Here is a 19,265-nt window from a genome sequence, read left to right on the forward strand (position 1 = left end):
CAGAACACAGGGGAAAACAAATTTAGCGGGAGTGTTTACGTGTTCGGCGTAATGACGTACAACGGCCTCGACCATTTCTGTAGTCCTATTCAGCCACTCGGTAACAACCATCGTTTTTCAGACACGTAAACTCTTCAAAAATCCCCAGTGGGGTCACTGCTGATGTATTTAATGTCGTAGAACAAAACGTCAATTACCTCTTAAATTTGTGTCAACCACAGACCTTATTTCGAGCTATTTTCCAAAACCCTATGGAAAAAATGCATTGCTTTTTGAGGAAGGAACCGGAAGTGCTAAAAATGCTAACTTACTTCCGGGTTTTACGACGCGTCACTGCGGCTCTCATTACTTACGTCAACACAACTTATAAATACATTTTTGCAACTTAAAATGTTTATCTAAATCAATTAACTCACATTTTTATCTTGCAACCATGCATTTAATTAAGTGGAGGTGAAAGGTCGCCTGAATTCGTTTATAGAGTGCACCTTTTATTCAGGATGCTGCTTTTCATACTGAGAGTATCCAGCTGTGCAAGTGATATTGTAAGAATGAACTGAAAGTTGTTTTGAACGCAAACATGATGCTAAGCAGTTATAATGATAACCATGTTTTGCTGCTAAGCTTGCTAACATTTGCCATTTACATCATTAGTTGTAATAACTCTGACCATGTGGCGATTAGATGAAAGTGTCAGAGGATCACAGAGATGTTAGGGGAACATGAACGTCTTTACAAAATGTCATGGCAATAAATTGAACATTTGTTAAGATATTTCAGTCTGAATTAAAGTGGTAATCCAACAAACATTTCCATCCTTACATGTCAACATGAAACAAAAGAGTAAATGGTTGCACGCAATCCAGATAAATTATGATACCACGCTATGTTTATATACTCCAGTTTACTCTATATTACAATATAAGACCCCTGAAGTTTAAAACAGAATTGATCTTCTATGAATTATCCCTAACACAAAAGGCTCAGATCATTATCATGCACTATTATATTGCTGTTTACAACCATAAAAAAAGCCCTTTGTTTTTTTCAACAAATGAGTGTGATTTGTTACTGCCCTTTCATTTGACTGTCTTTCTCCCCCTCAGCCACTGGAATACAAATGAAAGGCTTAGTAGGTGAGGACTGATCAATGTTTGATTCAGTTAGTTAGAAGCAAATAAAATGTGGTCAATTTCTGCCATTTCATAAATCGCAGCTGAGAAACATCCACTTATCTCTCAGAAATAAAAGTATTTTCTATTCTGATTCTCTTGACTGCGCCCCAGAGAATTGCAGGCCAGTGGTTAATGGCATTATCAGAGGCAATCACTTCACTGAGGTCAGGGAGTGAGGACTTGAAAGCAATAAAAATCCCCACGATGAGAAATGATCCCCTTGCACGCACAGAAACACACACACAGGCACATGCAATGGTATTTCTATTGTGCAAAAAGATACTGAAAAGCACTTATGAATGAAATCTGCAGGGGACAGTGTGTTTACAAGTTGCACATAGGCCAATAGTATATTTTAAACCACAAAAAGACATAAAGCAGATTAAACAAAAAATAAGACTAATAAGTGCTCATGTTTAGCTAGCAGTCGGTAGATCTGTCTACCATTTAGGTCCAGATTGATACATTTTAAGGACTACTATGCCATACAATCTGGAAAGATGTTCATGGTTTCCAAAGGATAATACCAAGAGTATGGTGATCGCATGACTTTTAATAGCATTACCTGTAGGTTAAGTTCAACTTACCCAGTGAAATATCTCAACATCTACAAGATGGATTGGCACAATTTAGTTCAGAAGTTCATGAGGTCACCTTCTAGTTGACACATGGTGGTTTGATTAAAATATCTGAATAACTATTGGCTTGATTGCAAATAGATTCCATAAAAAATGTTCATATGTACTGTACCTTTGGTCATCCCTTAACTTGCCATCCAGCCCGATCCTCAGGTGTTGGGTTCAATCCTTTGAATATGACCAAATACCTGAAATTACAGACATTCCCATCAGCTTAAGCTTGACTTTGTTTTCAATGTTTATAAGAAACTATTAACATATGGGGAACATTGTAAAGATTATAGCTAATATTTTCAGTGTGGGCATGGTAGCATGATGGCAATATAATTTAGCTCCATGTAGTATAGCCTCACAAAGTCTCTAGCATGTGTGTAAGTTATGTTGAAATTAATATTAGGACATCACAGTGATATTAAAAACATTAACTAATGTCGCTGTCTTTTATTTTAACCCTAAATATTGAATATTGAAAATTGACTTGTTGGTGATCTGATAAGAAAATAAAAAGCTTTCTTACATCTATTTGTCTGCATACAGTCCAAGTGAACAGATCGCTCATATACAGCATTGTTACCATAAACACCACAGAAGAAGACACAGCCAGTCAGCCAGGAAGCAGAAGAGGCATAAGCAGGAGTGGCAGGGAAATCTCTCTGTCCTTTAGAAAGGGGATACACTTAGGGATAGTATTATGCAGATTTAAATATGATAGCTACAAATGAGCTGTGAACTGCATGCAAATGTCTTTGACGTTTCTTACAAACTGTTAATACGAGACAGCATAAAAGGCTCAATTGTTAAAATCACTTTTATTGACCTTGATGTGTATTTGAACAATTTGCTTTGCTTTTGTTAACTGCTGATTCAAGTGAAAGTGAAAAAGCATATTTGTCATGTTTTGCTGAAGGTCATTTAAAATGTCATGAAATGTTTTGTAAATGTCTTCTAAAAATAACAATATTACCAGGTGTCCATAATAAGTGAAGACGCTCTTTAAATTAAATAATTAGAAACATTTTGAGTATTTCTATATCCTGAAAGTCAAACATGTAAATGCTCACTCCGAGTCTTTTGTTATGCCATCACAAATTGTTGTGCTCCACAAAAAATATAAAGTGCTCTCATTCAAAAGAGCATTTAAAGTTGAGACTGCTGACGAATTGCATACATATTACACAGCAGGCATATGTATTGTCCATTGTGCTATTTTGATATTGACTGTATGTGCACTTTAATGGTACTGCCTGTTCTCATTTGATTTAGACTCAGCAACACCTGGCTGATTGGGGTTTTCTTTCTAGAACATATTTACAGATTCTCCATTCTGTCAATGTCCATATTTGCTTATACCTCTTCAGATTCTTGCAGAGTTGGACCCAGCATGCATTGTGAAGACAACAAAGGAAACACGCTATCCAGGTCACTAGTTTGCAGGATAAACAAAAAACAAACACTCATCTTTAGTCAACATAGGGGCTCAAATTCACCTAATTTAAATCTTTAAACTGCTTGAATGTAGTAAAACACATAGAGGAAAGCTGTGTGAGCACAAGAAGGACATGCAAATTTCACACAACACGCCAAATGAAAGTCTGTTTAAAGTACAGCAGCCTGAGCAACCATTTCTGGTCATTCTGAAGACATGAAGACATTTACAGTATGAAGCATTTCTAGAGAGTTTAAGGGCTTATCTAAATGAAATAGTAATTGAAGCATTAATAATTCATGATCATTCTCCGTTTAGGCTCATGCCTTGACAATTTTCTTGATGTAACATCGCAGTTGGAAAGTCCTCGCAGGGAAAAGCCAATGGTTTTATTACCATTTTTATGCACATTGTTATACTTGTGTTTTGTGATTCAAGTGATTTCTCATACTGCAGTGCAATTTTTTGAAGAAAGCCGATTGTGGGGAGATGGTGTAGATACTGATGAAAGAAACAACAATAGGTATTGCCATTTCTTTCATCATAATCTCACGAACACATTTAAATAAAGAACTTGTGTCAAAATCTGCCAAATGAAGGAATCCATCATATGGTTGTCCGTCTTAGTTGAAGCTATAACATAATTCATATTTATGTTTATGTGTTCATTGTATATTCATGGGGTTGTCTGTGTTTAATGTGGGAGAAAAGTCAAAGAGATGTGAACATGCAGCACAATCAAACTTGAAACGGAAGATGCGCAAAGACTCTATCAGGGCAACAAATCATTTTATCTCCTCTGTTCCCTCCGCTGGCACACACAGTAGACCGCTCGTAATGTTTACTGACCCGTACAGGACCCCTCTGCGTCTTAATTCCAGTCTTGGGAACTTTTCAAGCAGGTGCATTTGAGTTCTCCCCAGCATACAGGATACTAAACTATAAGGGGAGGTCCATATTGTAAAACACCTCTCTGTAGCTCATTTTATCATTTGTATTTGCAAAAGCCTAAATAAATTATTACATTAAATGTATTTTATTCAGTTTAGTAAATTTTATTTGTATTTACTTGTATTAACCTATTTTTCTTTTTTCCCTCCTTATTATTATTATTATTACAATTATTTTCTCTTTTTTTTCATTATTTTATTATAATAAATATGATAAGATAAGACTTTATTTATCCCGATGGAAATTGTTGTGCCAGAGTTACAGAAATACAATAAACACAGCCGCATAATAGTAAAACTGTACACTAAAAGTGCAGTAAAAAGAGCAATTCAATATCTACAGGAAATATAGACGGTCACATAATTCATGTAAATATTACCAGTGTTTAGTAGTGCAAAAAAAAACATAGTGGCAGATACGTAATTCCACGTTATTATAGCACATTAATAATAATAATAATATTGGACATGTTATATAGCAGCGAGTGTTTATATAGAGATATACATTTGAAATGCGATGGGGTGTGAGGGTTTTACGCAAGCAATTATAAAACTGTTTCATACTGCTTTTTTCTTTATTTTCTGAGAACTCATCATACTTCAACAAATACAGAATAAATCAAAAGATGTTCACAGTGAAATAGTGCTGCATGAATTGTAATGCATCTTAAGAGTCCTTGGTTACCTTCTAAATCTGTGCAGCATTGGTCTCCCACCGCTTGGACCATCTGAGTCCCTGACGACCGGTCTGTTTTTAGCCGTGCTGGATGGAGGCCTGGTGTGTTGTGAGGGGGAGGCCGGACCAGTGGGGATGTCCTGGTGCAGTCTGTCCTCTGCTGTACGCTGGACTCCTGGCTATCCCATATTAATCAGATTTGCCGCAGAAACCATATGTCCAAGCAGCATGATAAACCCCGGCTAGTACCTGGCACCCACCGGATGCACTGCCAACAGTGTGTGTGTCTTTGTGTGTATATCTCACCTCCTACACCGGAGACATTCCTTCAAAGATCTGTTGAGACATCAAAAATGTAAAGGGTGTAAATATAATATACATATTTTTTTTATGTTTTTACATTTTAAAAGAGCAGGAAAAAACTAAATCAATGAAGTAAGGAGATTTAGAGGTAAACCTGAAGAAGGAGAAAGTAATTTTTGGGCCAAATGATTCTTTGCCACAGTGTTTTGGAAATACATGGGGCTATTTACGTCACTGCAACAGGAAAACTGGCACTATCGACCTGCATAAAAAAAAGGCTCATTCCTGTGCCATCTGTTACCTTATGCTTAAGAGCACATTATATAATCCATATTCTCACATGATTCAGATCCCATGGTGTCACATATTTCAGACACTGTTTGTATCACACTCATGAACAGTATTGTGGAAAACCTAGCACTTGTATTAGCACTGGTGCCATGGATTGGAAGTTGGTGATATAAAGACAGAGTGAATATAATTTCTAATCTGAAGTTTTCTATTAAATGTCACAAAAACATGTATTCCACAATACATAATTCATAACCAAATCTCACAAGAGGCAACACTGACACTTGTCAAACATGATTTACTACGTCTGTATCTTACACAAATTTGATTCGTCTCTGTGTCTCTTCCTTTAAATCAGGAAACAATCACTCACAAGCCCCTACACTAGATCTGTGACTGAGGCTTCGCAAACAGGATTATCAGGTTTACAAATATGTTTCTGGAATTCAAAGAACTTTTTCGGAATTAATTGCATTTAAATTAAAGTTCACATGCATTTGTTATAATGAGGGCAGATGTTGTTGTTGCCATCTACTGTCTGCAAGACACAATGCATTTTACTCGCAAAACAATACATCATAATGATAGCAGCAATTACTATGAACAAGTATCAAAAGTAAACATACTGTCATTTAGATAAATATACCTATTAGCTTGTGTTGACTATCTTTCTCCCATTTTTCTACAAGATGAATAAATAAACCCTAGAGCCAATGCAACTTTCAATTAAATGGAGTATTATTGTGATATTGAAACTCATTCAGCTGCAAGAATTTAAGATCAACTAAGGTCAGTGCTAGAAATAAAAATAGCTTCACATGCAATCAGACATTAATGCTCTAGATTGTTTAAATGTGTGAAGATAAGTGCGCCTGACAAAAGATCTACATTTATCGTGAAATTCTCAATATCTTCCAGTGCAGTTATGTGACAAGAGCCTCTACACTGTGTGAATAGCCTGAATGTATTTAAGTGCATCATTTGCGGTCATAAGCACAGCTAACACATGTTAAATTATTTTCATCAAAAGCCATAAAACGCTCTCGGAGGACACTATATGCGCTCAATCATGCAAGGTAGACTCTTCTCGTCACTACCCACCCTCTCATGCGTGCCCCCTTCTTGCCGCTCAACCCCCACCCACGCACCCATCCTTCCTCTGTCTGACATACATCTGAGCAGGACCCTGCACCTTTTGTCTTGGGCTCCCTCTTTGTTAGCAGCTGGTGGACAGAGCAGCCAGCCTGCAGCAGCATCACGTCCACTTTACAATCATAGTGTAATGACAACACACTGCAACACATCGGCCATATTTTCTCCATGAATGAGGGGCAGAATTAATTAAAAACATTTGTATTGTTTGTGATGTATTTGAATAATGATGATTAACCTTTGGGGTGTTTTACTATGATAATTGGATGGGGGGCAGTGTTTAATGGGACTGGTGTTTTTTTGTATATTTTGATTTATGTTTTTGTTATAATGTGTATCAAGTGTGAATCATCACATCTATCCATCTATTATTTTTCCTTTTTTATATCTTGTCTGTGTGTATAACTGAGGAATAGCAGCATCATCACCACCAAAGTGAACTGCAGATAACCCCATGACGTGGCAGACACAGTATGGAAAGCCTACATAAAATAGTGGGAGCCCGCATGTATCTCGTGGTGGTCTTAGCCGCTGATAAGGCTTTGCAGGCTATCTGACTTCAGTCTAGATGAAGGATGAGGATCTCAGACATTGACGTTGTCCACCCTGCTGATGCTCCCTCGTCTCATCGTAAACTCTTGTGCACCCTCTGGTGCTTGCTAGTCTCCCAAACTTCTTTGTGTAGCCTGCTTTGCAGATTGTCTTCCTTGTCTGTGTGGTTGCTCATTATTCAGAGACAGACGGATCTCAGGTCATCTGCAGCTGCAGCAAAGGAGAAGCAGGAAAGATGGCGATCATCCATTAGACCGACCGGGCGCACGCATGAAATACGAGGACAACTTTTGGGAGGATCGCTTGAGGAGAAGATTGTACCAGTGAGTTTTTTCCTCTTGCACTATATTTCCAGTTTCGCCAAGATTTCGGCTGGGCTTTCAAGGTCTGCGAGAACGTCGGTATGGTAGATCATGGGATATAATTTGGAAAGCGCCTCGTGAATGACCTGGAAAGAGCTGATCGCCTGCCTCCACAACCTTTTCTCCTTTTAGTCCAGCCGACTTGTGAGAGGAAGCCGGGGAGAGATTTTAGTCGGGTGGGCGCTCCGGCTGGCACCCATGCAGCCAAAGTCAAGTGGGTCTTCTCGCTTCCCAGTTTATATCCTAACCAACCTACCGCTTCCTCGCTATGTCGCCTTTCGGTGTGTTGTCAAAGTGACACAAGGAAATGGACGCGGCGGTGTAAAGAGTGTCGCCTGCGTGTTTCAGCAGCACCGGAGTGTTTTGTTATTCTGACATGTCTGGTCAGGGGAATTATTGGCCCCGGCTGTGCGTCCCCTCTCCGGCCGTGCGTGTTGTTGCGCGTTAGCTTCATGGAGAAGCCATTGCACCGGATTGCTCTCCTCTCCCAAGCAGCCTCCATTAGCGACACAGTACAGAGGAGCTGGCATAGCCGCTGGTCCAGTCTCTCTCTCTCTCACACACACACACACACACACTCTATGAAAGCCATGTCCAGTGTGAGGAAGCTATATGTGCTCTTCCCCCCCCCCCCCCCCCTCCTCCTTTGCTCCTCTCAATTTATAAAAAGAAACCTTATCTGGTGGCGATTTTGGTTCTCCACAGGGTTGGAGCTAGATATCTGTTGATGGTGGTGAAATGGTGGCTTTTGTAATATTTGAATTCTAAGTATTTGTCTCTGCTCTTATTGCTACACTGTAACCCGCTTGTCCCCTGCACTGTTTGGATGCCTCTTTGCTGTCAGGTATGTCATACTAGTAGGGCTTCACCATAAAATGGAGGAAAGCAGATGAGTCTCCAAGGAGAGCCTGGAGTCAGACAGGCAGGATCCCTCACGCCAGAACAAAGGTTGTGTTCATAAATGATCGGCCACAACCTCTTCTTCTCCTTCTCCTTCTTCCTCTTCTTCTGCTTCTTTTTCTGCTTTTTCAGCTCGGAAGTTGAGTGTGCTACAGGAAGCAGAAGAACTCTGAAAAGTGAGGGTTTCGTGGGGCTTTCAAGGTTAACTCCATGAACTTGCTGTTTTCATTTTTTGCTGGATTTAAAACTATTTGGTGTGTCAATGTTTGGGTTCATTTAGTTTTTGAGAGTTTTGCAAATGATATTTCTGGGCAGTATATGTTTGTGATTGTGATGGCTGAGGGGACACTTGTATGAGATAGGAATTTTAATGCTGAATAATGCAGTATTTTTGGCCATGTAGTAGTTAATGTTCAACAAAGTGGTGTCAGCACACTCTTTCTTCTGTGTGAGATAGAGTTAAGTATTGGCTTCGGATTCTGAAAGGAAGTTCTCAAGATGATTCTTGTTTTTAGTTTTAAATGTGTTTTTGGTGAATAAATGTTCAGCTGCTTTTGTCTACAAACTGTAATGGCGTAAGTGTTGATCATTACTAAGTGTTGATAATTTTTAGACTTCTTATTTACACTTTTGGACCCTTCAGTTTTTTGGGTGAGGTCTTACTTCTGCGTTTGTTTCGGTTTTTTGTGTTAAAAATACTTTAAAAGTAATTTGGACGAATGGTCATCTGTTTACAAGCCCTCTATCGTAATGCTTTCCATATCCTCTGTAGATTACTTTTCACACGTTCTAACCTAAAGGTGTGTGTTGACCAGCCTGTCAGCAGAGTGGAGGTGTGTTTGCAAGCTGAAGTGTGTTCCTGTGGTTGTTACTGTGGTGTGTGCATGTGTGTGTGTGTCTGTGCTACGCTCTGCAGTTCCCCTGGCCACTGTGTGAAATCTTGCTGACAAGGAGACTGTGGGCTTGACACACTGTGCTGCGACAATGCTCAGGCTGAGAAGAGCAATCAAAATGGAGGCGATGCTCCTTCTCCCTGGCGTGGCAGGGCAAACAGGTTCTCAAGGAGGAGCCGGTAGAAGACAGCCGGACAGGAATCTGCTGCCGTCGACACATTTGTGTCACAGACGGGTGCAATGGATATAGTCTGGGTGGATGGTGGATGTTCTGCAAATGAGCCCAGGGATTTTTGATTGTGATGTTTCTTTGACACAGATTGTCTCTGGGATACAGACACTGTCTGCTGTCTCTTCAAGTTTCATGAAGTAACTTTCACAAGCCTGTAGTACATTCTTCCTCATTGTGAAGCCTATTCTTGCTACACTATAGGAGCTAATCTGTGTGCTAGTTTAACTAACCAGCTAAGGTCACGGAGGTCAGGGCTGTTTGCTCTTTCTGTCGCAGAGATTGCCTTTGTAGCAGAAGCGTTGTAGTAAACCAAGGCTGGATAACTAACATGGCAAAGTAGACAACTGCACCGGGGCCCCAGGCTCTCAGAGGCTCCTGATGTCCCCAGGTTGTCTTTGTGGCAATTACTTTGTTGTAATTAATTACAAATGTGTCTGGCAATACACTCCCCTAAATTAATTTAAAAAATGAAAAGCACAGGGCCCTAAGGTGACTCCTGCATTTTTACCCAATCAAGGGGATCTGGAGGGCCTGTGTCTAAATGCAAAGTTGGAATAATTAGTCGATTATTTGATCCAGTATTTGCATATTTTCTCTGTTTAAAGTACTTGTTAACCGATATAATTGTATACCATTGCTTTCGTTTTTCATTTATTATATTACTAAATCGAATATCTTTAATCAGATTAAACGAGACATTAAAATGTAATGTGGCTTTAGGCTCCAGAAAATTGAGACACAGATTAAATGAGAAAAGAACCATACATTATAGCCCTGCTTAATTAGATTTAAAATCTTAAGTATTTTTTGTTAATATTCTGCTAACATGATATATTTTAAAGCATTTATTTTTTCATGAATTTAAACTAACATGGGGCTTGGTTTTCCAGAAGAGAAATACTGGATAGTTTCTTAAACTTTAGTGTTTACTCGTGCTTCATATTTCCAAAGTTGCTGTTTCTTTAAGCCTTCTCCATTCATAATATATGGGATTTTATTAAATGATATGATTGTCTTATGCAACAAGCTATAAGATACTGTCATATTTTATATTGACCTCTGTATCAAATTGTGTCTTCATGGTGGAGATTTGTAACTGACTAAATATTATTGCCATGTTAGCTACAAAGGCTATTCAACCGAAACTGGTTGAATTGGACCTCTGCATAAGATATTTCATTGACATTTTTACTGCAGTTCAGCTTTAAGGTGACAGGGCAGAACTGAACTAAATTAGATACTTTAGGGAAAAAAATTACATAACTGGATTTTTGCAAGGTATTTCAGGATTACGCTTTAAAAAGCTCGACATAGAGGACAGAGGATTAAACAGGAGAGTCTTCTGTGATGGTTTGAATGCTGGAAGGAAGTGCTTGTGAAGCTCATCACTCACTCTTATACTTTTCTGTGTCCCTCGCGCGCACACACACACACACTCCCTCCTTCTCCCCCATTCACTCACTCACATTGGGTGATGCACTCCTCCATTCTTCTCCACCTGGGGCAGTGAAGAAGGCCGGAGAGACGCACAAAAGCAAATTGAAATGCTCCAGTGAGTGCTTTCTTGACATGATGCATGGCTCATGAGATGCAGCCAGGCCCTTCTGCTACACTTGTTAGTGTGCTGGAACACACTGGCCCCAGATCCAAAACACTGTAGTCATTACAGCACAGCAAAAACCTCACTAGGTTCTCTTGCATTATGCTTACCTTTCTTACTTTGATTCTTCTTGTTGTTTTAGATTAAAGTAAAAAAAACTGCCTGGTTGTTTGAATAAGTCAATGATGTGTAACTGGTAAAGGTTTATTTGGAATAGCAACACCACGTCAGGGTTTAAATGGAACAAGGAAGTGGCTTGCTAAGAGGTGTCATTCCAGTTTCTGTTGTCAGTTGCCACGTTACACTGCTGCATAACTGGTTCCTCCTCTCGGCTTTCCATCAAGACATCAAGCTACCTTTCCCCTCCTGGAAAAACATGCTTGTAGCTCAGTATAGCTCATAGTTGTGTCTACTAGTCTTCAGCTATAATGTGTCCAAGCAGATGGGACAGTTTGTACGCTGAGATAAATTAAGCTGTCTACCAACATACTTAGGTTTCCTGGCAAAAATTCAGGATTTATGTCCTTCTCTTATAAGAGACAGTGAACCAACTCTGTCAGATTCAAGCTGCCTGTGGTGGGGGGAAAAAATTCTGAATTCTTTGGAGACGCCCGTTCCTTGGGCAGTGTGGTGCCACCAGACAAGGCCTTCATTGAGCAGGAACAGGAGTGGTCTTGTAGAAGGGATCCACACTGGCTCGGCCTACGAAGCAACAGAGCTGTCCAAGGACGATTAAATATTTAAGAGCTCGGAAAGGAGGTCTCAGTGGTAAGTTAATATTGATGGGTCTCTCATCTTTCCCTTCTCAAACTAGTTGAGCTGCTGGTTTGCTGAACCTGGAGAGGAACCTCACTTCTTCTTTCTAGATAAAACTTACCACTACGTTAAAAAAAACAAGTGTATTTCTGCTAGCAAACCAGTCTCAGTTTACCTTCAGTTTGACTTTGTTTCTACTATTTTATATTGCTTCCTGTGTCCTCTTTTGGTCACTCTGAAATACTCCATCCTGACTAGCTTGTAACCTCACCCACTCTCTGTAACTGTAGTAACTGCCTTGTCAGGAAGTCAGCATTGCAGTGTTTTCTGGCAGTTGTCCACTGAGCACCACTTACAAGAAACCCTTCAGTGCACCTCAGCTTTTTCTTGTTATCTTTTTATTTTTGGGTGAATTGGTGGAATTGGATACTGCTGAAGGCGTTTTAATAGAATAAAATAATGAGATCAATGTTTTAGACCTTTGATTGAGATGAGGTTAGAAGGTGGAAGACGGTTTTGCTCATGGTCATTGCATTGTCACAACATACAACTAGTATACAGTATGTGACTGGATTTGAGTTTGGTTTGAGAGCTGACTAGTCTGTGTTTCCAGTTTTTTATATGTTTTGTAAGTTGTTACAGATTTTATTTGAGACAGCAGCAGATTAATTTACTGCACGTCAGGAAATGGTTTCCTATGAGAGATGGACTACCAGGCATTGTGGAATGTAAGGTTTCCTGGGGTGATTGTCTTTGTGGGAAAACACTTCCTGATTTCTCTCCAAGATCTGTCCTTGGACACCCTTCACTTGCCCGCCTCTTCAGCATTGTTTTCTTAACCCGTCTGTGTCTGCCTAAATACATCTGAATTTAGCATGTCATGCTGTATGTCTGACTGCAAACATGTACAGTATGTGCTCTATGTGGAGTAGCTAAACATTCTTTTTAAACATAGCCTACTTGTGTACAGTACTTCAGAATTCTTCTCTCTGAGCTCGAGGGAAAATACCTCTTGAGAAAAACCAAATATATCTACCTATTCCTTTCCATATAACATTGTAAAAATAATCATGCCTAAGGCTATTCATTAAATGGTGCACTTAATCATTTTTGGATGGAATATTTAATCATGTTGCTCTAAGTCTAGTCTTTTATGATTCTCAGTCTAGGAAAAAAGGATCTCATGGAAGCACTACAACATGTTTACTGTAGAACATGTTGGGTCACCTGTATTTTATGTTATCTACAGAACTTACTGAAGGCTATTTAAGACAGGGCTTTTGAAAGCTCCGTATGTAGAAGCACAATCCTCAGATCTCTCTCTGTGTTCAGCTTGTGAAGAACAGCAGAGCCGCACTCTAGGTGGCCATCTTTTGCAGCGAACATAATAACCCACACATCTCACTTCTGCTTTTGCTGACTGCCATGACAGTCAGCAGAGGAAGCTGCTCACTCAGGTCTGTGCTCTTAAAGCTAAACACTTCCATCTGTGTAACGAGATAGCAGAGCCAGCAGAGGCAGCTCCACTCAGCTGAGCAGGACAGTCGAAGACCTTGAGGAGCACAAAATGGTGGACGGCCATGCCACTGATACTCCAGTGTGATTGGCAGTGTCTCCTTGGCCACAGTGGGGCTGGCTGCGTGAAATGGAGTCCTCTGTGTGGAGCGTTGGCCCAGCCTCAGCTCTGATGCAGAAGATAATTCTGTCAGCCCCAAGAGAGAAAGGAAGAGAGACGAGAGAGAGAGCCAAGGGAGGTGACTGTACTAAAAGAAGGTTGAGATTCCAGAGGAACTCAAAGCGTGCACGTCTGCTTGCTTCAACCTCTTATCCCCACTACACTACTAGATTTCTGACTTCTCATAAGAACTGTATTTTTTCATTAAGAGCTTTTTCAGTTCAATGAAAAGATTCATTTTTGGGTTTGTTAACAGGAATGAAGAAGGGGACTATGTAAAGGTTTTCATTATCCAACCCTCACACCCAGCAGACTTAAGATGGCATGGCAGCCGTCTGTTGTTTTTGCGTTGTGAACATTTCAGGCTTGAAGGTCACATAAATATATCTGAAGGCTCATGATTAAAGGTAAATGCAGGAGATGTAAAAATACTCTAAGCGCTTCATTTTGAATGGACAATCATTTCCTTTTTTTAAGGTGAGTTTTCACCATGACAACCTGAAGACAGAATCACACACAGAAGATAGCCATTATTGCGAGACTCCTCCTAATCTGCCTGGTCATTATCTTCTCTGCAAAAGAGGGCAAATGTTACTACTGACTGAGTGCTCTGTGTAGCAGCAGTCCTCTTTTCACGAGGAACAATCTGCTAAACACAAAGGCTACCCTTGGAGCAAGGTTACCTCTACCAAGATGGCCAGCTTCTGTCCTTTCTCTTTATTTATGGGTGCAGAGAGGGAAACAAACTTGCAAGTTGGATGTCGTTGATTGAGACTGAATATAAAGAGGAGAGAGAGTGCAGCGATATTAAGTATTAAAGGCTGTCTGACTTTGTGGGTGATGTCAGGTAACCATCTGTCAGACAGGGACAGGCTGACACATGCACCGCCTGACCTTGCAGTATAGATCCAGACATAAAATAGAAAAGTATCATCTCTACGTGGGATTAGCATAGTGTTGCAACTGGGAGCCATACTAATGGCATTCCTCACTATCTCTTCTTGCTTCTCTGTCTCTCTTTTTGATGTGAGTTCTTGCTTGAAGGCCTCAGTAAAAGAATACTTTGAGGTCCAACGATCAAAATCCTCCGTTTGATGCATTAACTTTGATGTTGAGTCATGATTGAAGTATGATCTAGATAAGGAAACCAGTTTCAAGGGCAGTAATATGCCTTATTTTGTTCCATTATACCAGCCACACGGTCATCATATTAGGATTAATAGTGAGCCTATGATCTTTCGTTTACATTGAATCCTTAAGGGTGGCCAGGGCCTGAAGTGAAGGTGATGTGCTTCTTGTTTACGCCCTCTGAATGTGACACCAGTGAAGGTCAGGCTGCAGACGGATCAGCAAAGCTCACTGTATGCAGCATGTGTCAAAGGCACTGCACCGGTATTTACCTGTCCTCCAGGACGATACGAGAAAACTGAGCAGTTATTTATTTTGAATGACCACCAACAAAATTAATTTCTCCCCTCATTCATTGAGTTAAACTAACCAGTAGAATAATGTTAAACACACAAGTCTACTGTTTGTAGTCCCTGTGTGTAAATATGCACATGCCTCACTTACTCCAGGTTGTTTTTGTGTTGAGATTCAGTTAGTTGTATTCAACTGTTTCAAGCTTATTTTGAGTGAACTGATTCTAAACATGATTTTCTGTAAATGTTAAAATGGACAGAGACAAGCTTTGACAGCAAGAAGCCAGCAGAACTCTGGGAGTTACTTTGAAAGACTTTGAAAGACTCAGACATAAAGTTTGATTGAATACCCTTTATTTTTACTTAGAACATAGGAAGGACAAACTTGAAGAAAAGTCTAAGAGGAATTATGGCACTATCAGGACCTTATCTAGACCAGGTCATCCAGCGAGGATGGATGGTCATGTAAAGAGGAAGCTCTGAAGGAAAAACTACCAAGAGGCCCAAAACAAGCTAAAAATAACTGAAGGACAGTATAGCAGTCTACCCTCAACATGAACTCACCAAGAGTCTCATGTGTTCCTAAAACTTCTGAGCTGAGTGGTAGGACTGCTTCTTACCAAACACCAAATGTTAATTTTGCAAGCTTGTGGTTTATTCCCACGACAGGAAATGGAACTTGTGATCTAGCGAAACCGAGGTAGAAGGTTTTGATCTTAATCCCTAAAAATAGAGCGTTGGTGAATCCAGAGCAGGTCAAACCATGACTACTTTAACCCATGGTGATAGTCAATAATACAACCAACACTCTGTGTTGTTTGGGCCATGGGGGACAGAAGAGTTTAAAACATTAATATAAAAGACGATATGCTAAATCAACAAACAAAAGGAGTTTATTTTTATTTTGTATTACTGAAATGTAACCAAATAAGAAAATAAAAATACATATTTAAAAATCCTTTAAAACAAATTGTGATATTCAATTTGATAAAAACATGAAGATAATAATAAAATAATAAGATAGTACCTCAAATGAGGCAGTTACCAATGCAGTCAAAAGATGCAGTCCTACATAATGGCTAGACCTCTAGCTAACATTAGCTCACATTAGCTATCATAAGCTACTGGTCATATCAGACCACGTCAGGCTGTAGCAGTGAGTGAGTGTTAAACTGAGCAATATGTTAAATTCAAGAGCATTAATGGGGGGTATTTTGCTTTACATCCAACATTTGAGATGGATTTAAGATGGAGAGCTAGAGGAATGTTTCTGGTCAAGGCTGTGTTATCTGGTTAATGGTTGACCTACTTTTTTTATGCCATATGCTTCCTAAAACAGATTTGTAGACAGATTAACACCAGTGTTTTTAGTCATGTGGCTGACACTATGTTATGACAATGTTGATGTTTTTGGCGACTCTAAGTAACGTTTGAGACATTAACGTTAACGCTTGGTTGATTTATTATTAAGATGAATTGTCTTAGTATGAAGAATCCGGATATCTACCTGGTTAAGCTTAATGTTTCAATCTGCCATTTTTCTTCAGCTCATTGATAATACAAACTAAAACATTATTATTCGTTCATTAGTATGCATGCTAACACGATACTGGGACCTTTGGGATGGCATTACTGTTGTATTTCATGTCATTCCCCTCTCTTTCATTCCATTCCAGCAGATGTTTGATGAATGTTATGACAAAACGTTTATACCAAACATTATTGATTTCCTCACATCTCCTCTCAAAAGGCCTGCCGCATTGATCGGCCAGGTGGGATCGATGTCTCATCTCTGTGTATTCAGACTTTCTGAAATAAGCAGCATCATGTGATCACATCATTTAAGGAAGCTGTCTGCTCTGATCACAGGCAGAGAGGAGTGAGGTCACTGTCCAGCTCTCTGTTGCTCTTATCACTGAGAGGCTGTAGTAATGAAACAGATATGCTCATCAAGGCTACAGTAACCACAAATCTGTCTCTCACATTCAGGTGGTTACATTGTGGTGTTATCAATTCATTCCAAGGATCAACTCTATTGGATTAGAGAGGATTATCATTACAGGTTTTTATTTACATACATGAATCAAGATATTATAGGCTAAAGGGATAGCTAACACTGGTAGATAAAGTCATATGGGTGTTTAATTTCCAGATTTGCTGAACTTCTTCCTTTATTTATTTAGCTTACTTTACATCACTATTATTTTGTACTATAAGAGACAACTGAATTGTTTCACATTCAGCCACTTTACACATTATTATTTTGGCTTTTAAAAAACTAAAAAAGCCTGTTACCTCCATATTAATATGCTGTGATCTGTGTATAGAGATGTGTTACACCCATCTTCTCAAATTGGCAACTCATTGGCATGTTTTCCATTCGTTCATTGTCTTCCCCTTTCTTCATGGTTTGAGTTTTGGTTTCCAGTAAACTCTTCTTGTAGCAGGAATCCTATCACATAGAACATGTTGAGCAAAACAACCGCACTTGCCTACAATGTTTCCACTTTATATGCTTGCTAGCACAATAATAGTAGTCTTTGTTTCTGTCAATATGTTATTCTTCAGTGCAGGGATTAGGCAGCAGCACAGTATTGGAATATGAAGGTCATTCAGGTCGACCAGCTTTTCTCTTTTGAACCAGTGTTGTTATCTGCTACAGTGCTGACAGATAAAAGCCAACTGTGAACCAACGAGAGTGTGATCTCTGCCCAGGCCAAATAATCACTGCTAACCAGACACTGTTATTCTGGCTGGCTTGCATTTTTACAGTATCAGACCTAATGTGAACCAAAATCACTTCCAAAGCTTGTCAAGGCAAGTCCATTTTTATTAATTTCATGAAGCCAAACATCATAAATCAGACTTCTCTCTCAGGGGCCTTTACAATCATCATACAACACTCTGTGTCCTTTCCCCCTCGCTTCGAATAAAGGTAAAAGTCCCAAAAAATTTACCTTTTAATGAATAAATGATGAAGTGGTAAATCATTATGGGATATATTAATGGCTTTAATTTGAGACCTTCAGGAATAATCCAAGACAAATTGATGCTGTAATTCAATCCTGAATGTGTACTTAAGGTGGTGATGCTACTGGTTTACTTTGTGCATGTGTGTGTATTTGCCCTCTATTATGAATGTTGTGTGAGCCTGGCAGAGAGAATATAGGGTCACATATGGTTGCATGTAAGCCGACAGTCCAAATGTTAATTATGCTTCCTGGTGACCCTTTGGCTGTGTATAGAGCGTTTATAGCAGCCATGTGTCTGCTTACTGTATATATAACAACAGGAATAAGCCTAACATTATGTCAGAAGTGTATCAGTTAATGCCGGAAAGAACGTTAATTTCATATTCTATTTATTTTAATGCACTTTATTTGCCAAAAACAAAATCATTTTGGCTCTTATTTCAGCCTCTCAAATATAGAGATTAGCTGCTCCTCTGTCCTTTTTGAACAGACCTCCAGCATGTTGGAACTGCTGGATTTGGATAATGAGCATTTCACATCATTTCGGTGTAATTTAAAGTCAAAATGTAAGTAGGGAGAATAAAGGTATACTAAAAGAGCTTGGATGAAAGGGCTGCACAAAAAAGAAACTACTGTTGTAGTTAAAATACTTTGTGTGCTCCCTGAAACACACACACAAAACACAAACATCTGAAGTGTGGTCTGTAGCTTTTACATTGATACATCTGGTTATTATTATCTCCATTGTATTCTAAGTGTTGGTCTTTAATGTCACAAAGTATTATACAAAATGTCAATCACAACTTTCTAGAGCCATAGGTGATATCTTCAAATTGCAGTATCAAACCCATAAATATTCAGTTACTTTTTCAGTTTATGAGGAAATTAATCAGAATTAGTTTCATGCATAAAGACTATTTGAATAATACCCATTTGTTTACTTTTCTGCAAAATTACTATTGTCCACAAATGACTTTGTAACCGTAATATAGCTCTGGAACAAATTAAGAGATCATTCCAAATGTTTCTTAAATCTCAATCTCTACATAAGGCAGACATTCCATTCCAGCATTTGTTGAATTCCAACACAGAGAAATGGTGTCAGTAGTTTATAGAATACAAACAAAATAATTAACTTTACTCAAACACTACTTATAAATGGTAATAACAGATAAACTAATAATGGCAGCACAGTTTTGAATGATATCATGGACAGGCTCTAATCATCACCAGTGACCAGGTGTCGATGGGTAAAAAGAATATTTGAATCTGAAACAAAAGCCTTTCTTTA

General features: G+C 39.1%; 1 protein-coding gene and 1 long non-coding RNA gene across 2 annotated transcripts in view; one reads left to right on the forward strand and one right to left on the reverse strand.

The window, feature by feature from the left end:
- Positions 1-1,925: 1,925 nt before the first annotated feature.
- Positions 1,926-7,205, reverse strand: LOC104940957 (uncharacterized). Its single transcript, XR_797844.1, has 3 exons — positions 7,098-7,205; positions 4,875-5,201; positions 1,926-2,001 (listed from the first exon to the last, which is right to left on the reverse strand). It is a non-coding gene; the product is annotated as an uncharacterized lncRNA (long non-coding RNA).
- A 124-nt stretch (positions 7,206-7,329) lies between these two features.
- Positions 7,330-19,265, forward strand: part of znf462 (zinc finger protein 462) — a 41,954-nt gene continuing 30,018 nt past the window's right edge. Inside the window, exon 1 of the mRNA XM_010765978.1 lies at positions 7,330-7,486. The gene's annotated coding sequence lies outside the window, so the exon portion shown is untranslated. The remainder of the gene's footprint in view (positions 7,487-19,265) is intronic.

Source organism: Notothenia coriiceps, unplaced genomic scaffold (genome assembly GCF_000735185.1).
Source record: "Notothenia coriiceps isolate Sejong01 unplaced genomic scaffold, NC01 NC01_scaffold00002846, whole genome shotgun sequence".
Lineage (NCBI taxonomy): Eukaryota > Metazoa > Chordata > Actinopteri > Perciformes > Nototheniidae > Notothenia > Notothenia coriiceps.